The sequence below is a fragment of the Octopus sinensis genome, linkage group LG3 (assembly GCF_006345805.1).
Source record: "Octopus sinensis linkage group LG3, ASM634580v1, whole genome shotgun sequence".
NCBI lineage: Eukaryota > Metazoa > Mollusca > Cephalopoda > Octopoda > Octopodidae > Octopus > Octopus sinensis.
Genome location: NC_042999.1, coordinates 23,787,301 through 23,810,258, shown reverse-complemented (window position 1 = coordinate 23,810,258; position 22,958 = coordinate 23,787,301).

Below are 22,958 nucleotides of genomic sequence, written 5' to 3'. Positions count from 1 at the left end.
CCGCTCGACCTTTCAGGGACAGCTTCCTCTCGGCCCATTTCTGGGTGAGACGTGCCACCCTGCTCGTCACCTCTTCCCAGTTCTTATCCACCTGGAGGTCCGGACCGAACCAGACCCCGAGCAGTTTAACGGGTCCGTCTGTCCAGCGCCCTACGACGCTGTTGGACGGCATGGGCTTGCCTCTCCAGGTGCCCAGTTGCAAGCCCACAGACTTTTCCGCGTTAATCTTTGCCCCTGTCACCGCTTCGTACTGGTTTAGCGTCTCGCCAATCAGGCCAATGTGCCTGTGGCTCGACACCACCACGGTGACGTCGTCGGCATAAGCAGACACGCTGTTTCCGCCTCCTAGATCGCGCGGGATACCCCTCAAAGCCTCCAACTTGCGCAGTAATGGCTCGAGAGTCAAAATGTACAAGAGGGAGGAGAGAGGGCATCCTTGGCGGACCGAACGCGAGATGTCGAACGGTTCCGAAAGGTGACCGTTCACCCGTATCACCGAGCAGATGTTGCTGTATAAAGCAGCTATCCACCCGCGGAAGACTGGACCGAAGCCGGCTGCCTTGAGGACAGCTGCCAGGTACCGATGGTCGACTCTATCGAAGGCTTTACTCTGATCCAAGTTGATCAAAGCCCCACCCGCGCCAGCGTCGTTACCCACCCTATCTATGATGTAGCGCATGAGATGGAGGTTGTCGTGTATCGACCTGGTCGGCACGGCGCATGTCTGCGTCTTGCCGACCAATCTCTTGGCTAGCACCTTGGCTAAAATCTTCAACTCTGCATTGAGCAGAGTGATGGGCCGGAAATTCCCTATAACGTCCCCCTTGTTTGTGTCCTTCTTCAGAAAAGCCACCACCCCTCGACAGACAAAAGCAGGAATTCTCCCGTTTTGCTGCCAGTTGCAGTAGACGTTTGCCAACAGGCCCGCAAACAAGTCTGGCATTGAAACGTAAAGCTCGTAGGGCAGACCATCCAAACCCGGCGATCTACCTCTCGTACAACTCTTCATCGCTTCCTGCACTTCCCAGGCAGATATCGGTCCTTCGCAGCACTCTGCCTCGCTGTCCGAGAGTTGCGGCAGTCCGTCCAGGTACACACCGATGTCTGTACCGTTGGTGTCCGTTCCACCGCTCGTCCCAAACAGTTGAGCAAAGTGCCGCTGAAGCACCGTACACATCTGCTTCGGTTCGGTAACCTCGCGCTCGTTCTGGTCCACCAAAGACCGAATGGTTGCTTTGTTGCCTCGCTTCGCCTCCGCCACGCGGGCCCATCGAGCGGCTCTAGTCCCCTCCCCGCTTAGCGAACGTACCTTAGCTCTGACAACGCAGCCTTCGTGTTTGGCGTCGAAGTGTTGGTCGAGGGCCAACCTTACCGCCAACACGTCGGTCGCGATGCCAGTGTCGAGAGCCTCGTCTAGTTTCTTAACTAAATCCCGCTCTCTCTTCCCACGTTCAATAGCTAGAGTCTTACTATACCTAATCGACTCTACTCTAATTGCTCTCTTGAGGGCAAACCGCCAGTTGTTGTTGATGATTGCCCCTGTGAGCGCCCGCTTAACTAGTAAACTAATCCGGTCTCTGTAAGCTTTGCACGTCGTTAACGACGCGTTCAGCTTCCAGTAGCCGGATCCCTGTCTATGTAGCCTATCTAAGTCGACCGTACAGATCACTAATTTGTGGTCCGTATATTCGACTAGGTGGAATTGTGGACACCCTACGCTGTCCTTATCCGCTGGCCTACAAAACACTCTATCTAAGTACGATCTAGACGACCCGATGCGGTTGGTCCAAGTCCACATTGGCACATTCGGGTTGTCTAGTCGAAACCTGTCGGACAGCTGAAAGCGGCCGAGTAGATTGGCGAGGCTCTTGCACCCTCCCCCTCTCCTATCAGACGCTCCCCTGCCCACCCGATCGAAACGTTCGTCTAAGACAGCGTTCCAATCCCCAACTAGCACTAGAGTGCGTGACGTTCCCAGGAAAACTTCCAGACGTTTGAAATAATCCGACTGCCCTGCTCCTGTCGGAACGTAGGCAGCCAGCAGTCTGAAAGCACCGCCGTCACTACCGTCCACGTCGAGGACCACCAACTTACCTTCCGGATCCAAGAAGACTGTCCTTATTTTCAAGTCCAGGCCCTTCCGAAACAACACCGCAGTACCACCACCGCCCGCTCCCGGCCGACACGGAGATAGAAATATCTCGTATCCGCCGAAAAGGGCTGCGAGTTCCTGCGGGTCGGAGAGCCTGGTTTCACTGATGGCTGCTACATCCACATCATGAAACCTCAGGTCGTTTAACAGGTGACTCTGTTTCCGAGGTGACCCGAGGCCTCTCACATTCAAGCAACCGATTCTAAGATTTGCCATGTTTCAAAAGTTAGGAAAAAAAAGGAGAAAAAAAAGGCTCTACTTACTGTTGTTGGTGGTGGGGGTGGCTCCCTTGTGCTTTTGCACGGGTTCTTCCACAATATTTTTATATAGTTTCTTAGAGAAACTTTTCCCTAACGATCCCACATCGTTAGGGAAATTTTGTTTGATTTCATTATATGTTGTTTTGTTTATTTTTATTGTGAGAATGTGTGCTGGTGGTGTGTTTTTTGTTGGTATAACGAAATCCGTTATATTTGTGCTTGTTTTGTCTTTCAAATACTCAACCAGTTCCTGGTTTCTTGTATTTATTTCTGTAATTGTGTCTGTGTTTGTTTGTGTCTGTGGCAGTGGTAGTGGCAGTAGTGGTGTCGAAAGTGTTGTTGTTTGTTGTTGTGAGTGTGTGTTGTTGTTGTTGTTGTTGTTGATGTTGGGAAGCGCTATTTGTTCGTGCTTCCCCTGTATGTCTTTTTGTTTTCTCCTCCTTTTCTTTTTTGGAGGCACTGTGCTCCATTCTCATTTGTTGGAATCAGAGCTCGCACAATCCGAGTACTCTTCATCCGGCAAAGGAATAGATGAGGGGTCTGCTTCAGCAGCAGGACGAAAAGTTGTTGGTTCCGCCGGTATCGGTGGTGCCGCTGCTCCTGTTGCTGTTGATGGTGCCCGCGTTGGTGAGCTCTCACCTTCTCTTCTTGCTGCTGTCGACCTTCTAGGTACTGGTGTTGGTGTTGGTTTGGTGGTTGTTGTTGTTGGAGGTGTTGTTGTTCGTCTTGGTGCTGGTGATGGTGTTGGTGGTGTGGCAGCCTTTGGTGTTTCGTGCTCTTTCTGTTGTTGTCGTTGTTGTTGTTGCTGCCTCTTGCTGTATTCCTCCATTCTCTTTTTTTGAATGGGGCAGTCCCTCTTCAGGTGGCTTTCGCTACTGCAGAGGAAACATTTTGGCTTTCGCCCCTCTACAGTAACGTTTAGCCTGGTCCCATCTAGTAAGATGACAAAGTCAGGTATGGCATTGATGTTTTCCTGCTGGATCTGTACCAGCAGTTCAATACCCATACCTGACCAGTTCTTTTCTCTTACCCTCCGAACATTTAGAGTAGTGGCAGTGTCCTCTATGCCATAGAGGATAGCCGCCACTAGCCATGAGATATTCAGTTCGCGGGGTATTGTATTTATTGTTATTTTTTGGACCTTACGCCCGAGGTAGATCGGAACGAGGAACAAATGTTCATTTTGCAAGGGCGAAATGGCATGCGCCCTTGCTTGCTCCTCTTTTGGGAAGCGAACCTCCACGGTTCCAAATCGCTTCCCTCTTGTCACATAGCTCTTTTGGCCCCAAATGGGCTTCAGAGCCATTTCTAACTGTTGGGGTGTGGCGTTCACCAGTCTTTTAGTTTTCTTTTCGAAAACTTTATAGAAAATTGTTTTTTTGTTGGTCTCGTGTATGAGTTGTTGAGGTGTGTTAAGGAAAACACTGTTTCCTTCTTTTCTCAACAAATCTTTTGCCATTTTAATATCTTCCATCGTAATTTGTATCTCTTCCGAAATCTGCTTTGCAGCTGAAGCAAAACCTTTGGAATTTTCTTCGAATTTTTTTTCTTTGTTTATTTCTCTCTTATTCATATCATTCCCTTCCTCCTCCTTCGGTACTATAACATTAGTTGAAGGTAGAGGGGGGGAAATCTAAAATGACGTCGCAAGAGACGCCGTCTTTTTTGTTCTTATTTGGAACGTTTTGCTTTTCAGCACATTCCATTGTAATGTTTACTTCGCCTTTTACGGCTTGAAATGGGCGGTTCGGAACCGCTGACGAAATTTTTTCTTCTTGTGGAGGGGGTGGTGTTGCAAGGGGGGAAGAGCCAGCAGCTCTTTTTAACGCCATTTTGGAATTGTGTGTGTGCAAAATAATGTGAATGTCAATAATATAAACAGTAATTTCACCACGAAAGGGGTAAAATTTTGCCTTGCCAACCAGCTCTGTAAAGAGTTAGTCGGCTTGACTACAAAAATATTCAAAAATATTAACACTTATCAACAAATTTCCAATGAAATTGTCACAAAATTCACGGAGCTTCCGGAGACACATCCATCCGCGTTGGGAGAAATAATAATAATAATAATAATAATAATAAGAAGAAGAAGAAGAAGAAGAAGAAGAGAAGAAGAAGAAGAAGAAGAAGAGAAGAAGAAGAAGAAGAAGAAGAAGAAGAAGAAAAGAAGAAGAAGAAGAAGAAGAAGAAGAAAGAAGAAGAAGAAGAAGAAGAAGAAGAAGAAGAAAGAAGAAGAAGAAGAGAAGAAGAAGAAGAAGAAGAAGAAGAAGAAGAAGAAGAGGCAATGTCATATCTTCGAACATGCTATAAAGCATCATGGTTTGTATGGTGACGAAGATACAGTATACGTTGGTAAGTTTACTCTCAATATTATTGGATATTCGTGAAATCAAGTTCCACCGAGGCTGCATTTGCCTTTCGGTGGTTTACAGAATATGCATCAGCTGTAATCATCTAGTCCCTCCCTCAACGTTTCAGACATTTTACCTTTAGCAGAAAGGATGTTATTTGACATTCGGAAGTGGCAAACTGGTATAATGTTTAGCAGCATTTTTTCTTCCTTACGTTCTGAGTTCAAATTCCGCCGAGATCGACTTTACCTTTTATCCATTCGGGGTCGATGAAATAACAACCAGTTGCGCACCGGGGTCGATGAAATAACAAATAGATGAGTACAAGGGTTGATGTAATCGACTAGTTCCGTATATCCCAAATTACAGGCCTTGTGCTTCTAGTAGAATGGATTATTATTGGGCAGCCGTATTTCTATTGTGAATTCTGAGACGGACTTTACACGCTGCACACATTGAAGACAATTAAAAAAATCACGTTAGATATTATTAGTTTGTGAATAAATTAGTTATTCATATAACAATTGCATTAATTATTTAACAGTTGCATTGTTCTTCTTAATCGCAATTCACTCGACTGAGTGGACTTGTGATCGAAGGTGTTCTAACGATCACCACCTCCTCGTAGAGCCGAGCTAACCATTATATTTCTTATCTTTTAAGGTTCTTTCAGAGTAAAATGTAGTTATCTGTCTGTGTTTGGTTATCTATCTATCTATCTATCTATCTATCTATCTATCTATCTATCTATCTATCTATCTATCTACCTATCTATCTATCTATCAATCTCTCTCTCTATCTATCTATCTATCTATCTATCTATCTATCTATCTATCTATCTATCTATCTATCTAATTTGCTTCACTTTGTTTAGTTCTCAGCTTGCTTGTTTCCCGGTATTTGAATTGAAGACATTGTATATTATATAGATAAATATTGATATGTTTTAAAGATTTCTAAAGTTTTTCATTTTTCAATACTTTGCAGGTTTTTCTGAATGACCTATATCCTAAAGTACGTCAAGTAAGCCATTATATGTATAAGCACAAATAAAGAGTCTAAATATCTATTTTAAAAAATTCTTAGTCTTTCTTTAAATTCTTCTTTTAAAAATGTTTCGTCTTTAAAATCTTCTTGTGGTTATTAGAAATTGATGCTGCTGTTTGTTTGTTTGTTGAGCGAAGCGGTCTTCGTCCTTGGGAGAAGTCCGATACGTAGTCCTTTGCTATTCGTAAGACCCAAAGAAGAGAAAGTAGGCCAACCCCTGACACCGAGAGCATCGACGGATAGATGAATGCGCATTCAGTCTCAGCCGTTGCGTAGGAAGTCGGGGACAAGAAACAGGAAGAAAGAGTGAGAGAAAGTTGGGGCGAAAGAGTACAACGGGGGTCGCCACCACGCCCTGCTGGAGCCTCGTGGAGCTTTAGGTGTTTTCGCTCAATAAACACACACAACGCCCGGTCTGGGAATCGAAACCGCGATCCTCCGACCGCGAGTCCGCTGCCCTAATCATTGTGCCATTCCTCCTCCACTTGCTACTGCTGTTGATGTCTTGCTTTTGCAGTTAAATTGTTTCTAATAACTAATTGACGCATTTGAAAATATGTGTTTACCATACCTTATTCTTAACTTTGTTATAAAACTATTTAAATGTTCTTATTAAATATATCTACGACAATCATCCAACCGGCCTCACTTTGAGCTCTGTAAATTTCTTGGTATAATTTAACTAACAACTCCATGATAATAAAAGTGTCTTGTATTCTTGCATGTGTAGATATACATAGACATATATATGTGTAAGCAATTATATACAATGATATAGACAGATACGTGTGTATATATAAACATAAACATACAAACATACATGCACGCACACACTCATTCACATACATATACATACATACATACATACATAAAAATATTTGAAGAAAGGAGATATATTCCCACACAGGAACAAATGTAGGGTTGGAAATGTATCTGCGTTTAAAACGAATTGTAGTTTCTAATTTTTTAAGCAAATGAATTATAATACTATACCGGTTTCAACAATGTTCTGCTTGTCAATAGTAAGGAAATACATTTTAAGAGAGACTGAAGATACCCTAGAAAAATCGGTAAAACTTGTTTAAAAATGAATTATCAAACTCCAAGATTCAAAAAAAAGAACGTCTCTTTGCAACAGCTCAGCTACTGGGAAAGGTTGAAACAGCTAAGACTCTACTCCCTGGAGAGAAGACGGGAGAGGCATATTTGATGATGGTGGCTCTTTCGTGCCCGGAGATTGCGTAAGAGCAATACGCCTTCATGTAGCTAAGTAAACCGATCTTCAGTACTGCTCATCTTTTCTTCCTTCCTGCACTTAGTAGTTTTAAAGGGGGAATCAGTCCATTCCCACTCTTTAGACTTTTGTAGATCTGATCACTGCAGCTTAGCGGATTTAGAGAGCTGCGGTTATCATTAGGTTGTACGTTTTATATAGGAATTGCCTTCTCTTAGGTGAATTGCCTTATAGGCTGGAGTGCTCCACCTGCCCTGGAATTGCCGGAAAGGTATCAAAGAGGATACTGAACTGCTTTGGGGACTCTGCTCCTTGATCTGTTAGCAAAGTTGACTCCCTAGTCTTTCCCTTTCCCAAAGCACTCATAAGACAGTGAAGCTTTGTGCCTGAAGTTTATCCGTGATATGCTTATTGTTTTATAGCTGGGAATAGGTGCTACTATTCCGGCTTCGAATAATAGTGGGGAACAATAGTGACTCGCAGGTGGTGAATGTATTGACTTATGTATATATATATATATATATTATATATATATATATATATATATATATATATATATATATATATATATAGTAAAAGCAATTAAGATTCAAGTGAGTTCTGTTGAATTCACATGAATGAGGTACTTAACTTAGATGCACCAGAAATCTATATGGTATTAACCATAAGATAATGCGGGGTGATTATAAACAAGAAAAAAGCAACAAAAATGGATCAATATTTCGGTACAATTGTTTCGTACTAAGACCACCTTTATTAAGGCTGCAAATATTGCAGCAAATACACGTGACCCGTACTCATCAGCCGAAAAAGCATCAGAGTTCTCAAAACTTCTAAGGGCTACACTCATGAAACATTCGGGATAGTTCTATAAAAATCAGATTTAGTTAATAAACGGACTTCCAAAGTTCTTTAATGTTGCACAGTCAAATAACAGGCTTTAAAAATGTATTTTAAAAAACCTCTTAGTTTCACCGAATTGTACCGAAATATTGATCCATTTTTGTTGCTTTTTTCTTGTTTATAATCACCCCACATTATCTTATGGTTAACACCATATAGATTTCTGGTGCATCTAAGTTAAGTACCTCATTCATGTGAATTCAACAGAACTCACTTGAATCTTAATTGCTTTTACTGAAAATATTCCCATACAGCCTGTATTTTTTTCTGGTACTTAATTTCTCAGCAAGAATGGAGAAAGTAAACATTGAGTTTTCCCCTGAACACATTCCCCTACACAGTAAAGACCAATATAACTGGCTACTTATCCATAGGATTAATGACTTCATTAGAAGAATTAGATGGAAAACGTACCATTTCGATGTCAAGCAGAAAAAGAACACTCAAGTAATGAATAATGATAAGAAATTTGGCAGAATATTTAGAAGCAGAAAGAGTCCACCTCCGAACCCACTCCTGGAAAAATTCGAAAAGGATTTACTGAATCTCATAGAAGTGATTAGATTCAAGGAACACCCGTTAAGATATAACCCCCACCTCAAGCATCTCAGTAAATTTATTCAATCAACCCGGAACAAGCAAGGAATACTAGTACCAGCGGATAAAACTGGTAATCTGTATAGAGTAGATTATACACTTTATAGCAAGCTAATTAAGAAAGAGCTCAACTCCAAATACAAAATTACTACTAAGAGAAATTTAAAAGAAACGAACCTGGAAATGAAGGAAATTATGGAAAGATACAACCTAACGGATCGAACAGAACCGCTTATACCGTGTGAACCTAGAATTAACCTTAAGGACCACAAAAGGAATTTTATGGAAAACCCGTCGGTAAGGCTGATTTGTCCAACTAAGTCAGATATTGGCCGACTTAGTAAATCTATCCTTGACATTGTTCTACCCCAAATAACCCCGCTTCTTCCCTTAAGTCTATGGATAAATACCGATGAGGTATTAAAATGGTTTAACTTCCTAACCAATACTAGTAATCTGGCCTTTATTCAATTCGACATAAATAACTATTACTCTAGCATTTCCCCGATTCTGTTAAATAAATCACTTATATTCGCTATGAATCGCTCCCTCATATCTAGAGAAGAAATCGACATTGTACTATTAGCTAGAAAAACATTTATAGAGTTTGAGGGAAAATTATGGACCAGAGCAGACACCCCTAATAATTTCGAAATACCCATGGGTTCCAGTGATTCGGCTGAGGTGACTAATTTAGTAGGCGCATATCTATTAAAATGCATAAAAAAGGAGATCCCAGAATTACAAGGTGGTCTATATAGGGATGATGCTTTGTTTGTTATCCCTAGCAATAATAAATCGAGCATTGAAAGGATTAGAAAGAAAATTAATAGGTTCTTTAAAGATTTCAACCTTAGCATAACCTACGAACCAGGCACTAAAATAGTCAATTTCCTAGATATTACATTAGACCTTAACTCTAAGCTACATTACCCATTTAGAAAAGAAGGCGAAATCACTAGTTACGTAAATAAATTATCCAATCATCCCCCAAATATAATTAATACTTTGATGAGAAATATTTCCTTAAGAATCTCTAAATTATCATCCAATTTTGATATATTTAACTCCCATTCGGAGCATTATAATGCGGCGTTATCTAAGGCAGGATACAACCAAAAAATTACCTTTATTGATAAAGAGAACTTACATATTTCAAATAAAAGAAGTAACAATAACCACGTAAACAACAATAGAGATAACACCAGAAATAAAAGTAGAAGTAAATTTACGGTGACAACAAATCTAAATGAAAATAAGAATAAAGATAGGAACATAGACTGGAACATAGGTAACTCGGATAGGATAAATTTAGATAAAACTAAGAAGCATGCAAATATTAACTTTAATAAATACAACGACTCTGGCGGGAGTAGGAATGATCCAACTAACCCCAATTCTAATTCAAAGAAATTTAATAAGAAAGATGTAATGTGGCTAAATGTTCCTTTTAACTGTGCGATTCTATCGGATATTCAGAGTAGATTCAAATTAATTCTGGAAAAGAACTTCCCAACCTCTCATAGATATCATAAAATTATTTCTAAAGAAACGGTCAGAATTTCTTATTCAACTCTCCCAAATATGTCCACTTTAATAGCTAAGATTAATAATAATAACATTAAACTAGCCAGGAAAAATTTAAATAATACCAATAGGAATATCAATGACAATTGTAGTAACATTAACGAAAGTAATAATAGCCACAATAATAATAACTATCATAACATAGGTATAACCAATAGCTATAGAATAGCTAGTAATAATAATAATACAAATAGGAACAATTATGTTAATAATAGGAGTAATACCAATAGGGAAAATACCGGGAATGAAGACAACAATGATATCTATAGTAACAGTATACATTTGGAAACTAATACTGGCAATAATAGTAGCAATACCAATAATGTTAGTAATTATGGTAGGACTATAGAATTAAATGATAGTGTAGAAGGACCGATAAATGATAATACTGCTTTAGATAATAACATTAACTATAATAGCGATAACACTTTTTTAGATAGCAGCATTAACTATAATAGCGAAAAATATATTAATAATGATTTGAATAGCTGGAATATGAGACATCTATCCGTGAGTAATCCCGCATCGGAAAATGATCCCCCTAGGTGTAACTGTAGAATTAGATCAAAATGCCGGGCACCTGGTCTATGCGGGTTAAATAACGTAATCTATAAATGTACCATAGCTACAGAGAATAACACATTTATTTATTTAGGGTGTACTATAAATTTTAAAAAACGTCTTAGCAACCATCTCTATTCTTTCAAATTACGTCATAAAGCTGATAGCACCACACTTTCAAGTAAGATCTGGGAACTCAAAAACAATAATATTAAATATAACCTTAATTGAGAATTAGTTAGAAGAGCGATGCCTTATAAAAATAACAGTATTGGTTGCCAACTTTGCTCCATGGAAACATTTGAAATACTAAGGCACAGAAGAAATGATTACATATTGAATAACAGTATATAATTGGGTGATTTCTTGTATTCACGCTAGAGTTAAAACAACCGTATATAAAAACCATTTGGTGATTTGTCTATCTTGCTTGTTATAATAATATAGCAATACTCTTATATATTTATTTTAAATAGATAGCTGCAAGTTCATAAGCTATAGTTATTTTCTCTCTAGATGTACCAGATTTGGAACATAAAGAAATAAATCAGTTGCTAAAAAACTTTCATTCTAATGGACCATATAGATAATTTAAATTAATTTCATCTAAATTTTTTCTAATTTAGGTAAACCAACTTAAAGCAAATAAGTTAATAAAACTTCGTAATTCTTTTATATTCTATAAGTAAATTGAAGCTAATCCCATAGAAATAATATAACGATTTTTCATTATGAAAAACAATACTCCCAATTCTTTCTTTTGACCCCTAAATGCAGTCCCAAAGTCTGCCAATGTATAAGTAGTAACATTAATAAATAAAGAAATTAATTGAATGACCTCCTTTCTAGTGTTGCACTGAAATCTGCTAATACTTTTTCCTATAGTGATAACCTTTTGATCCGCTTTTAACTTCCCTTGTCCTCTTTATATAGCAAATAACAACAGAATACTGGTCAAGATTAGCTTTCGTTTTTTTAAAGCTCTTAGATTCTTACAAATTCTGATCCAGTCAGCTTGTCTCCACTGAGATAAACTATTCTGCGTAGGTGGATATTTACAACCCCATTTCTTCTCAGTTAACCCTTTATACCCTTTGTGAGTGATTGTCTATACGCTCCACTAAATTTCATTCAACAAATTCTAACATAGCAGTTTTGAGAAATGATCAGAAATGCAACCAGCATACAATCATACATCAGGAAACCTACTTTATTATGAACTAATTATGGATAAATACATCGTCTGTGAGTATGAAATCTCTCCTCATATCTCCAGAATTCAAACATACTTCATTATTATGGATGGATTTACATTTTCAATTTCTGTGAAACTAAGAGGTTTTTTTTAATACTTTTTTAAAGCCTGTTATTTGATAGTGCAACATTAAAGAACTTTGGAAGTTCGTTTATTATCTAAATCTGATTTTTATAGAACTATCCTGAATGTTTCATGAGTGTAGCCTCACCCCCTAAGATGTTTTGAGAACTCAGATGTTTTTTCGGCTGATGAGTACGGGTCACGTGTATTTGCTGCAATATTTGCAGCCTTAATAAAGGTGGTCTTCGTACGAAACAATTGTACCGAAATATTGATCCATTTTTGTTGCTTTTTTCTTTCGAAACCACAATAGTAAACAAGAGAGACAGAGACAGGCAGAAACAAGGAAAATGCCCCTTGTATTTGAATATTATGCAAATATTCATTTAAAAAACTTTTCTTTTAATTTTTCCAAAATTTAATTGTTTTCCATACTTACAGTTGAAAAAGTCTCAATGACTGGAACCGGTACTGAAATGTTTTTTATAAAATTACTTTAGGATTTTCGAATGTTCTACTTTGACTTTTTTCCCATATATATCAACTCGTGTGTTCCTTTTCAACCTTAAACATACATACACATATATATACATATATATATATATATAAATAGATGAGTGTATTTTACCTTGTTAACAATTAACACGGAAAAAATAAATAAATAGTTACCAGGGTAGCAACAATCTCACAAGTAAAGATGTTGTAACTCCTTGTTTATAAAGGTAGAAACTTCGTGTTTACGTGGAATATTTTGAATAATATATGAATAAATAAATGGAGTTTAACGCAGGTGTAATCAAATATTTTTATTTTCGACACATGTTTCGAAAATTCCACTGATACTATTCAAAAGAATAAATGGTATAAACAATGCAATCTTCTCAGGAAAGTGAAAAAAGCGGAACTCGTCAATAAGACATTTTAGCAAAAAATGATGGATTTGTATAGCGATAGACAGAACGCTATTAACATTGTTTAAAAAAACGTTATATGATATAACGTCATAAGTAGCTAACAGAAAGAGTAGGGATATTAATAGTGAATGTTAAATATAAAGGAAATTAAAGTTTCAATTATATATAATGATAGAGGCTACTTATATTCACTAAATGTATGTTTTTGCCAATGCTTACATCTGTATGGTCGCCCTATAACCGTGTTTACTAGAGTAATTTTTAGAAAAAAATAATGAAAAATAACTCAGAATTGCAGAGAAGACAGAATTCCTTGCCTTTGTCATATGGTATCGAAATTGAGAGAATCAACTATTCTAAATGAAATTTTTCATTGTGGTCTTTTAAATCCCAAATAAATTTGCTGAGACCGGTACTATTACGTTTATTTCTATCCCTAAATGTTGAGTAATGGATAGAAATTCTCTTAGATAACTCTAACGATGTGCTTCAAATGTAAAATTGTACTTTATTACGAGTACTGATTATACACTGGTATATAGAATTTTTAATCTTAGAGTTACTTGACATAAATTTTAATTCTATTGGAATTGACTTCAGATACAATAACCTTGTTATTAATATTTCTAGAGGGTTGGATAGTATTAGCTAAATTAATGTTAGTATTAGTAAATGTATTAATATTTAACAGTTTGTTATTATGTGAAGAGATAATTTGCAAGATATTTTTGTGTTTGAAAAACCTATCCTAACCATATGTGAATTGATAATAGAGTAATATCTAGAATTGTTTGGAAAATTCCTAGCAATAGCTTGACGAAACAGCAGTGGGAGATTAGATTTAATTTGTCTCCCGTAAGGAATTATTAACCAAATATTTTTACTAGTATTCATAGCGTAATTACTTTTGAAGGTGTTATATTTACTTTTAGATCGATAATAGGGGATTAAATAAGGGTTATCTGCCTTCATTCGCTTTGTATCGGTGCGTAAGTTATGTTTGTTATCAATAATTCTTTTACGACTAGAAATCTTATCTACATTATTGAATTTACAATTAGACTGAGCAGAATCAATGTAGAAACTTTTCTCTGTATAACCTGCTTTAATTAAGGCAGAGTTATAGAATTCAACGTTATTATTGAACATATCAACATTAGCAGATAATTTAGATAATCTAAATGAAATATTCTTAACTAAGTTCTAAGTAATTGCTCCAGGATGATTACTAAATTTGCTAATGTACTTTAGATTGGTCAACGGTTTACGATATGGGAAGTAAGAGTCACTGTGTAAATTAAGCGTAATATCTAAAAAGTTGGCCTTCGTCATATCGTCATCAAAAACGATTTTTAACCCATTCTAGTGAGAAAATTAACTAAACTATTCTTAACTTTTTGTACCTTTTGGTTGGAAACATTTTGGAGGTTAAGTAAACAATCATCACGATATAGACCTCCATAAATGCTAGGGAACTCTTCAGCCATTTCAAAAAGAATATATATACAGACCAAATCAGCTATCTGTGCTGAATCAGAACTTCCCATTGGTATATCGAAACTATCTGGTGTGTCTTTACGGGCCCACAACTTATCATCAAATTTAATAATAGATCTTCTGGCTGCCAACACAACAAGAAGAAGAAGAAATGCCCGAAAGGATGAAAGGCAAAGTCAACATCGGCGGAATTTGAACTCAGAACGTAACGGCAGACTAAATACCGATAAGCATCTCGCCCGGCGTGCTAACGTTTCTGCCAGCGCGCCGCCTTATGAATATTCAATTTTAACATCATTCCAACCATTGTCTCTTTCCACCTGTCTATCATTGTTGGTTTCAGTTCTTCTGTACTTGCTACTTGTGTATCCAACTTGTTCAAATTTCTTTGCACTCAATGTTCTTTTTTCAATCTCAAATATCATGCAGAGCATATTATATTATTTATCAATTCGAACCCCGGTGTGATGGCAGAGTCTTATTTTATCGATCCCCATTCGGTGATCTGCTGGCAGAAGAGAGCAAAGATCTCATAAAGATTGACCCACTGAGAATAGAATACACTGGGTGTGTCATATACATTTACCCATTATGTAAACAATTAATTATTCATTATTCAAACATAAATCAAAGCAGTCTTATTTGTAAACATAGTTGCAGATGTTGCATAGCGTTTGTTAACGTTCTTTTGTTTTATTGTTCGCCCTTAATTAAATATGGTGGCTCATACAACATGTGAACAAATTGTAGCATTGAAAATGGCTGGGATAAAGGACTGTTAGTTAGTTAGTTAGTTAGTTAATTTGGCTCAAAAGCAAATAGCAAGGCCATGTAGGGGGACATGGAGTTAAGTACAGGGTGGTGTTCATGTAAAGAGTTCAGGCCACTTGAGGTCCAGGGAGGCTTTGAACAAAGCGGTCGTCGGCATCTTCACCATCTCGTCTGGCAGCTTGTTCCACGGATCCGCAACCCGGACGGAGAAAGCTCCTCTCCTTCGATTGAGATGAAATCGTCGCAGGTAGAGCTTTTCGGAATGACCCCGCAGCCGACGCTCTGGAGCAGGAGTGAAGAACAGCTCTTTCGAGAGGTTACACTTTCCGCTTATGATGTTGTGGGCGAGAATGAGATCACTACGGCGGCGGCGTTTTTCAAGAGAATAAAGGTCGAGCGTCCTCAGCCTTTCTTCGTAGGACAAATTTTTGAGACCATGAACCATGCGGGTAGCCAGCTTCTGGACTCTTTCGAGATGCTGTATGTCTTTGAGGAGATAAGGAGAAGAGGCTTGAATCCCATACTCCAATATGGGTCTCACCAGCGTGACATAGAGCGGTAGGAATGTGGCTGCTGTGAGCATTCCGAATGACCGTCGAATCAAGAACAGAATTCCGCGTGCTTTGTTGGCAGCATGAACGCACTGGGCCGAAGGCGAAAAGGAGGAATCCACCAAGATACCTAGGTCCTTTACCTGATCGGTCCTCTCCAGCAGCAGACGACCCGGCTCGAAATCAAGTTGAGTTGCAGGAGTAGAGCCGACAGGCAGATGACAGCACTTTGACACGTTCAGACACAGGTCCCAATCGTTAGACCACTTCCAAATTTGGTGGAGGCATCGACGAAGATCCTCTATATTACCGCGAGGAGCGACCAGTTTGATATCGTCGGCAAATAGAAGGGTGTGTTGCGTGAGGTCGTCGGGCAAGTCATTTATGAAGACTAAGAACAACAAGGGCCCAAGCACTGAACCTTGAGGCACGCCACTGCTCGCACTGGAGACGTCGGACCGCGAACCATTAACTTGGACTTGGAAGGAGCGATCTGAGAGGAAGGCACCAACCCATCGTACAATATCCGGATGGAAACTATATGCTTGAAGCTTGACAAGTAATAGGCGGTGGTTTACCGAGTCAAAAGCTTTGGCAAAGTCCAGTAAAACGATGTCAACAGCATCACTATCATCGAGGATGCGCGTCACCAATTCTTCCATTACTAGTAAGTTGGTCAAGCATGATCTCTTCGGCACGAAGCCGTGTTGGGAATCAGAGATAGAGGCTGTGTTTAGGAGGTGGAGCATCATACTTTTCTTAAGGATGATTTCGAACATCTTGCTGATTATTGATGTAAGGGAAACCGGTCGGTAGTTAAGCGGATCTTCGCGGCTCCCTTTCTTGAAAATTGGGCAGATTATCGCTGTTCTCCAGTCTGCAGGTATAACACCCGTCGCCAATGACATATTGAATAGTCGCGTTAAGGGCTCGCAGATGACCGGAGCCAACGCTTTGATAACCCGTGGGTGTATGCCGTCAGGGCCGTGACCCTTGTTGACATCGAGGCCTTGAATAACTCGTTTGACTTCGTCCCGTGTGATGACCAATCGAAGCATTGGAGGTACCGATCTATCAAATGGAGGGGGTTCACGACCATCATCTTGTTTGAAAATAGTTGAAAAAGCCTCGGCAAATAATTGACTCTGTTGATAAGGGTCCTCAATCGATACGCCTGTTGAGTCTACCAACGTTGCAATCTGGTTGTTCAAGCGGGAATTCCGCTGGACATGGGCAAAGAAGGTTTTTGGATTGCTACTGGCATTTGCCGCGATTTTGTATTCATAACTGAAGCGTTCTTTCTTTTCGATTTTCACGGCTCGGTCTCGTTGTGTTTTGTACACCTCAAAAGCTGCAGTCGAATCCAGATTTTTTAATTCAGCCCAAGCAATATCTCTGAGTCGACGTTCTCGTTTAACCCTCTTCGTCACCCAGGGCTTGTGTTTCTTCCTCTTGGGAAGCCCAACGGGAACTGCCTGGTCAGTCAAACAGATTACATATGCTTTGAGGGATGACCATAGTTCGTCAACTGAGGACAACGTCATCAGGGATCGCCAGTCCAGAAGCGCGGAAGCCTCGGTTAGAATTTCAAGATTAATTGCAGAGAAGACTCTACGTGGCAGCGAAGTAGTCGTGGGCGCAGAAAAAGTTGTGTGCATGACGAACTTCAGGACCGCATGATCACTCTTGGCAAGAGGGGCGCACACAGATACGTCTGACACTGATCTTGGATAGCGGGAGAATACCAGATCTAGCATAGATGGCTGCTGCCCAGACCGATGCCTTGTCGGATATTCAACATGTTGCGATAGAAAACAATCTTCAGCCACGTCAAGAAGGGCCTGGCCGAACCGGGAAGATGTTGTACAAATTGATGCGGGCCAATCGATCGTGGGAGCGTTGAAGTCGCCTAGTACCAAACAGTCATGCGAAGCTGAAACGAATCTTATCGCTTCGAGTAAATGAGCATCGTCCTGGGGGTCGGCAAGAGGCGGCCTGTAGACAGCCAACACGGGCAGGCAAAACTCAGATAGGCTCAGCTTGCAATAGACGGCATCGAATTTTGTTGTAGGCTGAGCATTAGTGGGTAGAATACCGCTGGACGGTTTGTGCTCAGACTTAACATACACAGCAAGACCTCCACCTCGCCTTTTTCCTCTGTCACATCTGAAAAGGACGTAGCCCTACAGGTAGATTTCTGAGTCCTTTACTGCTGGAGTCAGCCAAGTCTCGGTGATAGCTATCACATCAGGGGAGTCACGTATGGCCAGTGTAAATAGTTCACTGAACTTTGGGAATAAGGAGCACGAGTTGGTGTAGACGATGCTGAGCTGTGAAGTCTGAGGGGCGGGAGTTGGGGAACAAGCAGAATAAGGGGTATCAGAGATAGCATCGTTGACGGGGGTATCAACTTCACTTCGATTTGCCCTCACATCACTTTCCCTGTCAGCACTACAGCATGGGACCAGAGGTAGGACTTGATTATCTGTCCATCTTGGATTCGTAAACCCTTCTCTCCCATTTGTTTCCTCATCTTTAGTTCGGATATTAGGTTTCTCCGGCGAATTCTCTCTCTTAGTGAGTATTCCTCGCGAAAACCATATTGGGGTCATCCCAGGCATGCGTCTGAGCTCTGTTCAGAAAGACTGAAGCCTTCCGATCGGAAGAGAAGATTACCCTTATTGGGCGTGGTCTAGTATCTGAGGTTGGTTTCGCTTGGAATCTTCCTAGCCGAGCGACCTTATGGACACTGACATTTTCGTTCACAGAGAACAATTTTCCAACTAAAATGGAAACAAAATTAATGTCATCTTTTAGGCGATTTATGCCTGTATCACGGGTGGATTCAGCTTTACCGTAAATTATTGCTGATCTTGAGTGGGCAAAATGTTCTCTACTATGAGCTGTGGTATTCGATTCTTCATTGGAGGATTTCGAAAGGGTGGTTTCATAGCCATCGGACTTATGTCGGCCTGTGGGGTCGATCGGAATGGGTTTAGTGGTCATAATTTTCCCGCCTGGTTTGGAACTGCACTGCCTCTTCTTCGGTTTGGGGGAGCGCCACTCCCCAGATGAACTCACATCGAGATCGTTCAGAATTGGTTGAGCAATGGCATTAATGGGAAGGACAGGTGAGGGAGAATCCAAACGGATTTTATCGTGATCAGGTTTCATAGCCAAATCTGCCCCTCTGGAATTTTGACTACGTTTCTTCTTTGGGGGAGAACAACGGTCTTCAGGAGGGTTTGAGTCTACGCTCCTCAAATTAGGTTGGGGAACCTCCGGGACCGAAAAGGCAGATGAGGAAGAATCCGCACAGGAACGATCATGTGCAGAAACGACCGCCGGTTCCTTCGCCTTCTTTGGCCGCTTCGATTTTGTTCCCTTCGGTTTGGACGTCTCCAGGGAAGAAATCAAGGGTGACTCTGCGTCAACAGGAGACTGTTTATCGTGGTCAGGTTTCATAGCTAAATCCGCCCCATGGGAGTTTTGACGACGTTTTTCTTTTGGGGAGAACAACGGTCTTCAGGTGGGTTTGAGTCTACGCTCCTCAAATTCGGTTGGGGAACCTCCGGGACCGAAAAGGCAGATGGGGAAGAATCCGCACAGGAACGATCATGTGCAGAAACGACCGCCGGTTCTTTCGCCTTCTTTGGCCGCTTCGATTTTGTTCCCTTCGGTTTGGACGTCTCCAGGGAAGAAATCAAGGGTGACTCTGCGTCAACAGGAGACTGTTTATTCAGTAAGAGAGCAACAACAGACTTTAGGTGCTCGACCTCTTGTTTGAGCAACAGCAACTGCTCGTTGAGCTGACTATTGGTAGGACCATCATCTTGATGAGAAGCCCTTCTTGCAGATCTCAGTTTCGATCCGTAGGGAACTGACATGATGGATGGTTGACTAAAAACAATCTTCTATGGGCTCTAGGACAAATCGGAGTTAAATCAGGAACAAAAAACAGGTGCAATCCTTGTAGGAGTAGGCAACAGCAGACAACATCTGAGAGAGTTTGGGCTGAGCCGAATCACAATCCAAGATTGAAAGCAGACGGTGCAACGAGTCGGGAACCCTTCCTAATTGTCTGAAGCAGCTTTAGGATAAGGGATAGTATGTCCAACTTTAGAATATTGATATGCATGCAAAATGTTCCACTCGATTAAATATCATTTGACGTGCCATTTAGTACTTCAATAATTGCATCTGCGCGTGTTTGTATATGTGTGAATAATGTGTTTATGTGCGAGAAGGCACATGTTTTTGACTATCGTTAATTTAGATTATTAATTTCTTCTTTTTTTTTTTTTTCTCACGTTTTTCCCTTTTAAAGTATTTCTTTTTAAAGTAAATTATACGTTGGAGGGAGGGCTGAGGGTTTTAAGCATTGCTCATAGCGCAGCTTTTTAAGACTAACTGATCTATATTCGTCTGTATTTTTTGTTGATAGTTTTATCTCCGAACATTTTATTTTTTTTTTTTTTTCTTCTCTTTTTCCTCCTCTTCCTTTCTTCAAGGCTCACTCTGTATGTATTAGTTCGAAATAATGAGAATAAAATACAGAGAAGGAAACGAAAAGAAAGGGAAAAAGACGGGATCTGTCAGTTATTATTGTTATTACTATCACCTTCACCACCATCACCATCATCATCATCAATGACATTGTTTTATGTGTAGCCACAGCCACCATCAACACTTCATTGTGTGGGAGAATGGTTGGTTAAAGAATTCAGGTTCTTTGAGTCTATAAATAGATAGGGCAGATGGTGGAGACAAAGGACGTTAATGGTCAGTAAAAGGTCAAACCTGTTTACATTTTTTTTTCCTTTCTCTTTTCTTTCTCTCCACGATGATTTTTTTTAAAAATAACTTTCTGAGTTCAATGTTATGTATATATTTTTCAAATTTCTGCATTCAGTTGTATGTATATAGTAGTAGGTGCTTAATTCCATAACTTTTTATCGTGCATTTAATTGTGTTGTTACAATAAAAGATAATTTAAAAGGCAATTTTACACATTCTTATAGTCATGAGAGACGACAAAATGTAAATGTTCACACAGAATTGGAGATATTTATGTTTCTAATTTTTCTTGTTAGGTGTACGTTTCACTGCAAAGTGAAAATGGCAAGTATAAATAGTTAAGGGCTATAGTGAAAGCAAAGGAGACGATTTTGAATTGTAAATATATGTAAAACTAGCAGTATCGCCCGGCGTTGCTCGGGTTTGTTTCGACCCTTTAGAATGGGAATTTTTGAAAAGTAAAGATTTTGCATTATGTAGCCCATGCATCTGCCGTGCATGATTCGTCTATCCATTTCTTGAAGTTTTCCTTTCATTTTTACCTTTGTCTTCCTTTCTTCTAACTCTTCGTTTCCATGCAGAATTGTCCTTGCAAGACCTCTGCATCTTCTTACATGGTTATGTCTCTCAGCTTTCTTTTTGTTCGCCGGTGTGAGGACTTCAAGGGGACCAAAGTGATGTAATTTACATAAGTCATATGCCTACGTCAGACAAACAAGGGCGATGCTTCCTGCTGCTAGATCAAAAATTTACAACAAGGAACCATTTCAACTCATTATAAAGTTGTCTGTTAGTTCACAGCACATAAATTTTTATATCGAATTCCGCAATAAATAAGAATAATTGCAGCAAATTTACTAATAAGAGCGCAGGAGTGACTATTTGGTAAGTAGCTTGCTTACCAACCACATAGTTCCGGGTTAGTCCGACTGCGTGGCACATTGAGCAAGTGTCTTCTACTATAGCCTCGAGCCGACCAAAGCCTTGTGAGTGGATTTGGTAGACGGAAACTGAAAGAAGCCCGTCATATATATATGTGTGTGTGTTGTGTGTGTGTGTGTGTGTGTGTGTGTGTGTGTTTATGTGTCTGTGTTTGTCCCCCCAACCTCACTTGACAACTGATTCTGGTATGTTTACGTCACCGTAACGTAGCGGTTCGGCAAGAGACACTGATAGAATAAGTACTAGGCTTACAAAGAATAAGTCCTGGGGTCGATTTGCTCGACTAAAGCTGGTGCTCCAGCATGGCCGCAGTCAAGTGACTGAAACAAATAAAAGAGTAAAAGAAAAAGAATAAAAATAGCGAAATACTCAATAAATTAAGCACACAAATGCTTAACACTTAAAAATATATAATGAAAAAAAATAAAAAAAGTGTTTAAAAAAATCATATCTTGAAATCTATCTGGATTTAACGGTGTATAATTTTAAATCCGGAGTTAGTAATTTTATCAGTTATAAAATTATTGCCAAGACGTTTTGCAACTTTATGCAGAACATACGGACAACGCGCCATTACAATTGTTTCTTTTAAGATTAAGACGATAAAAAAGCCTCGGAGTATCAAACTATAGGATTAACAATCGCTGTTGTTCCAGACCAAACATAAAGAACTCATAAAGATTTACGACATATGTACACAAACAAAAACCATAAAAAAACATCAAACATGAACATATATACATATATATACACAAAAAACATCAAACATGAACATAGTTGTGTTTTTGAATATTACATGCGCAAAAGAAAAGCTGTTCCCTATTTACACACTCACACACACATACACACACACACACACACACACAAGCACGCACAAACACACATGCGTGCGCAAATATATATATATTTATATAAAACTGGTGTTTTGCACTCCGGCAGATTGTTTATTTCCGATAAATATCGATTTATAATCACACAACAAATAATTTGATGTTTCGTGTTTTTATATATTTACCTAGTTTTTGTATTGTTATTCACGTAACAGCTCGTAAGTACTTAATCCTTAGTTGTCCATAATATATTGCTTATTGTTGCAGCGCATGGGTCAATGGTTAGAGCATCGGACTCACAATCATGAAGTAGTGAGTTCGATTCCTGACTAGGGCTGTGTTTTGCTCCAGTTCACTCAGCTGTAGCAATGTGGAGAGGAGGAGGCTGGTATGCATGGGCGACTGTTAGTCTTCCATAAAAACCTTGTCCGGACTTGTGCCTCGGTGAGTAACTTTGTAGGTACAATCCCATGGTCATTTATGACAGAAAGGGGTCTTTACCCTTTTAGTGATAGGGGAGTTGGGTCATCGATTCTTTTGTTCTATCGATCTTGCTAAAATTACGATCGAATGCTTAAGCTTCAACTGATAAATCGTATTCTTTCTTTTTTTTCTTTGGCCATGTTCAGTCCACTGAAGGACGAAG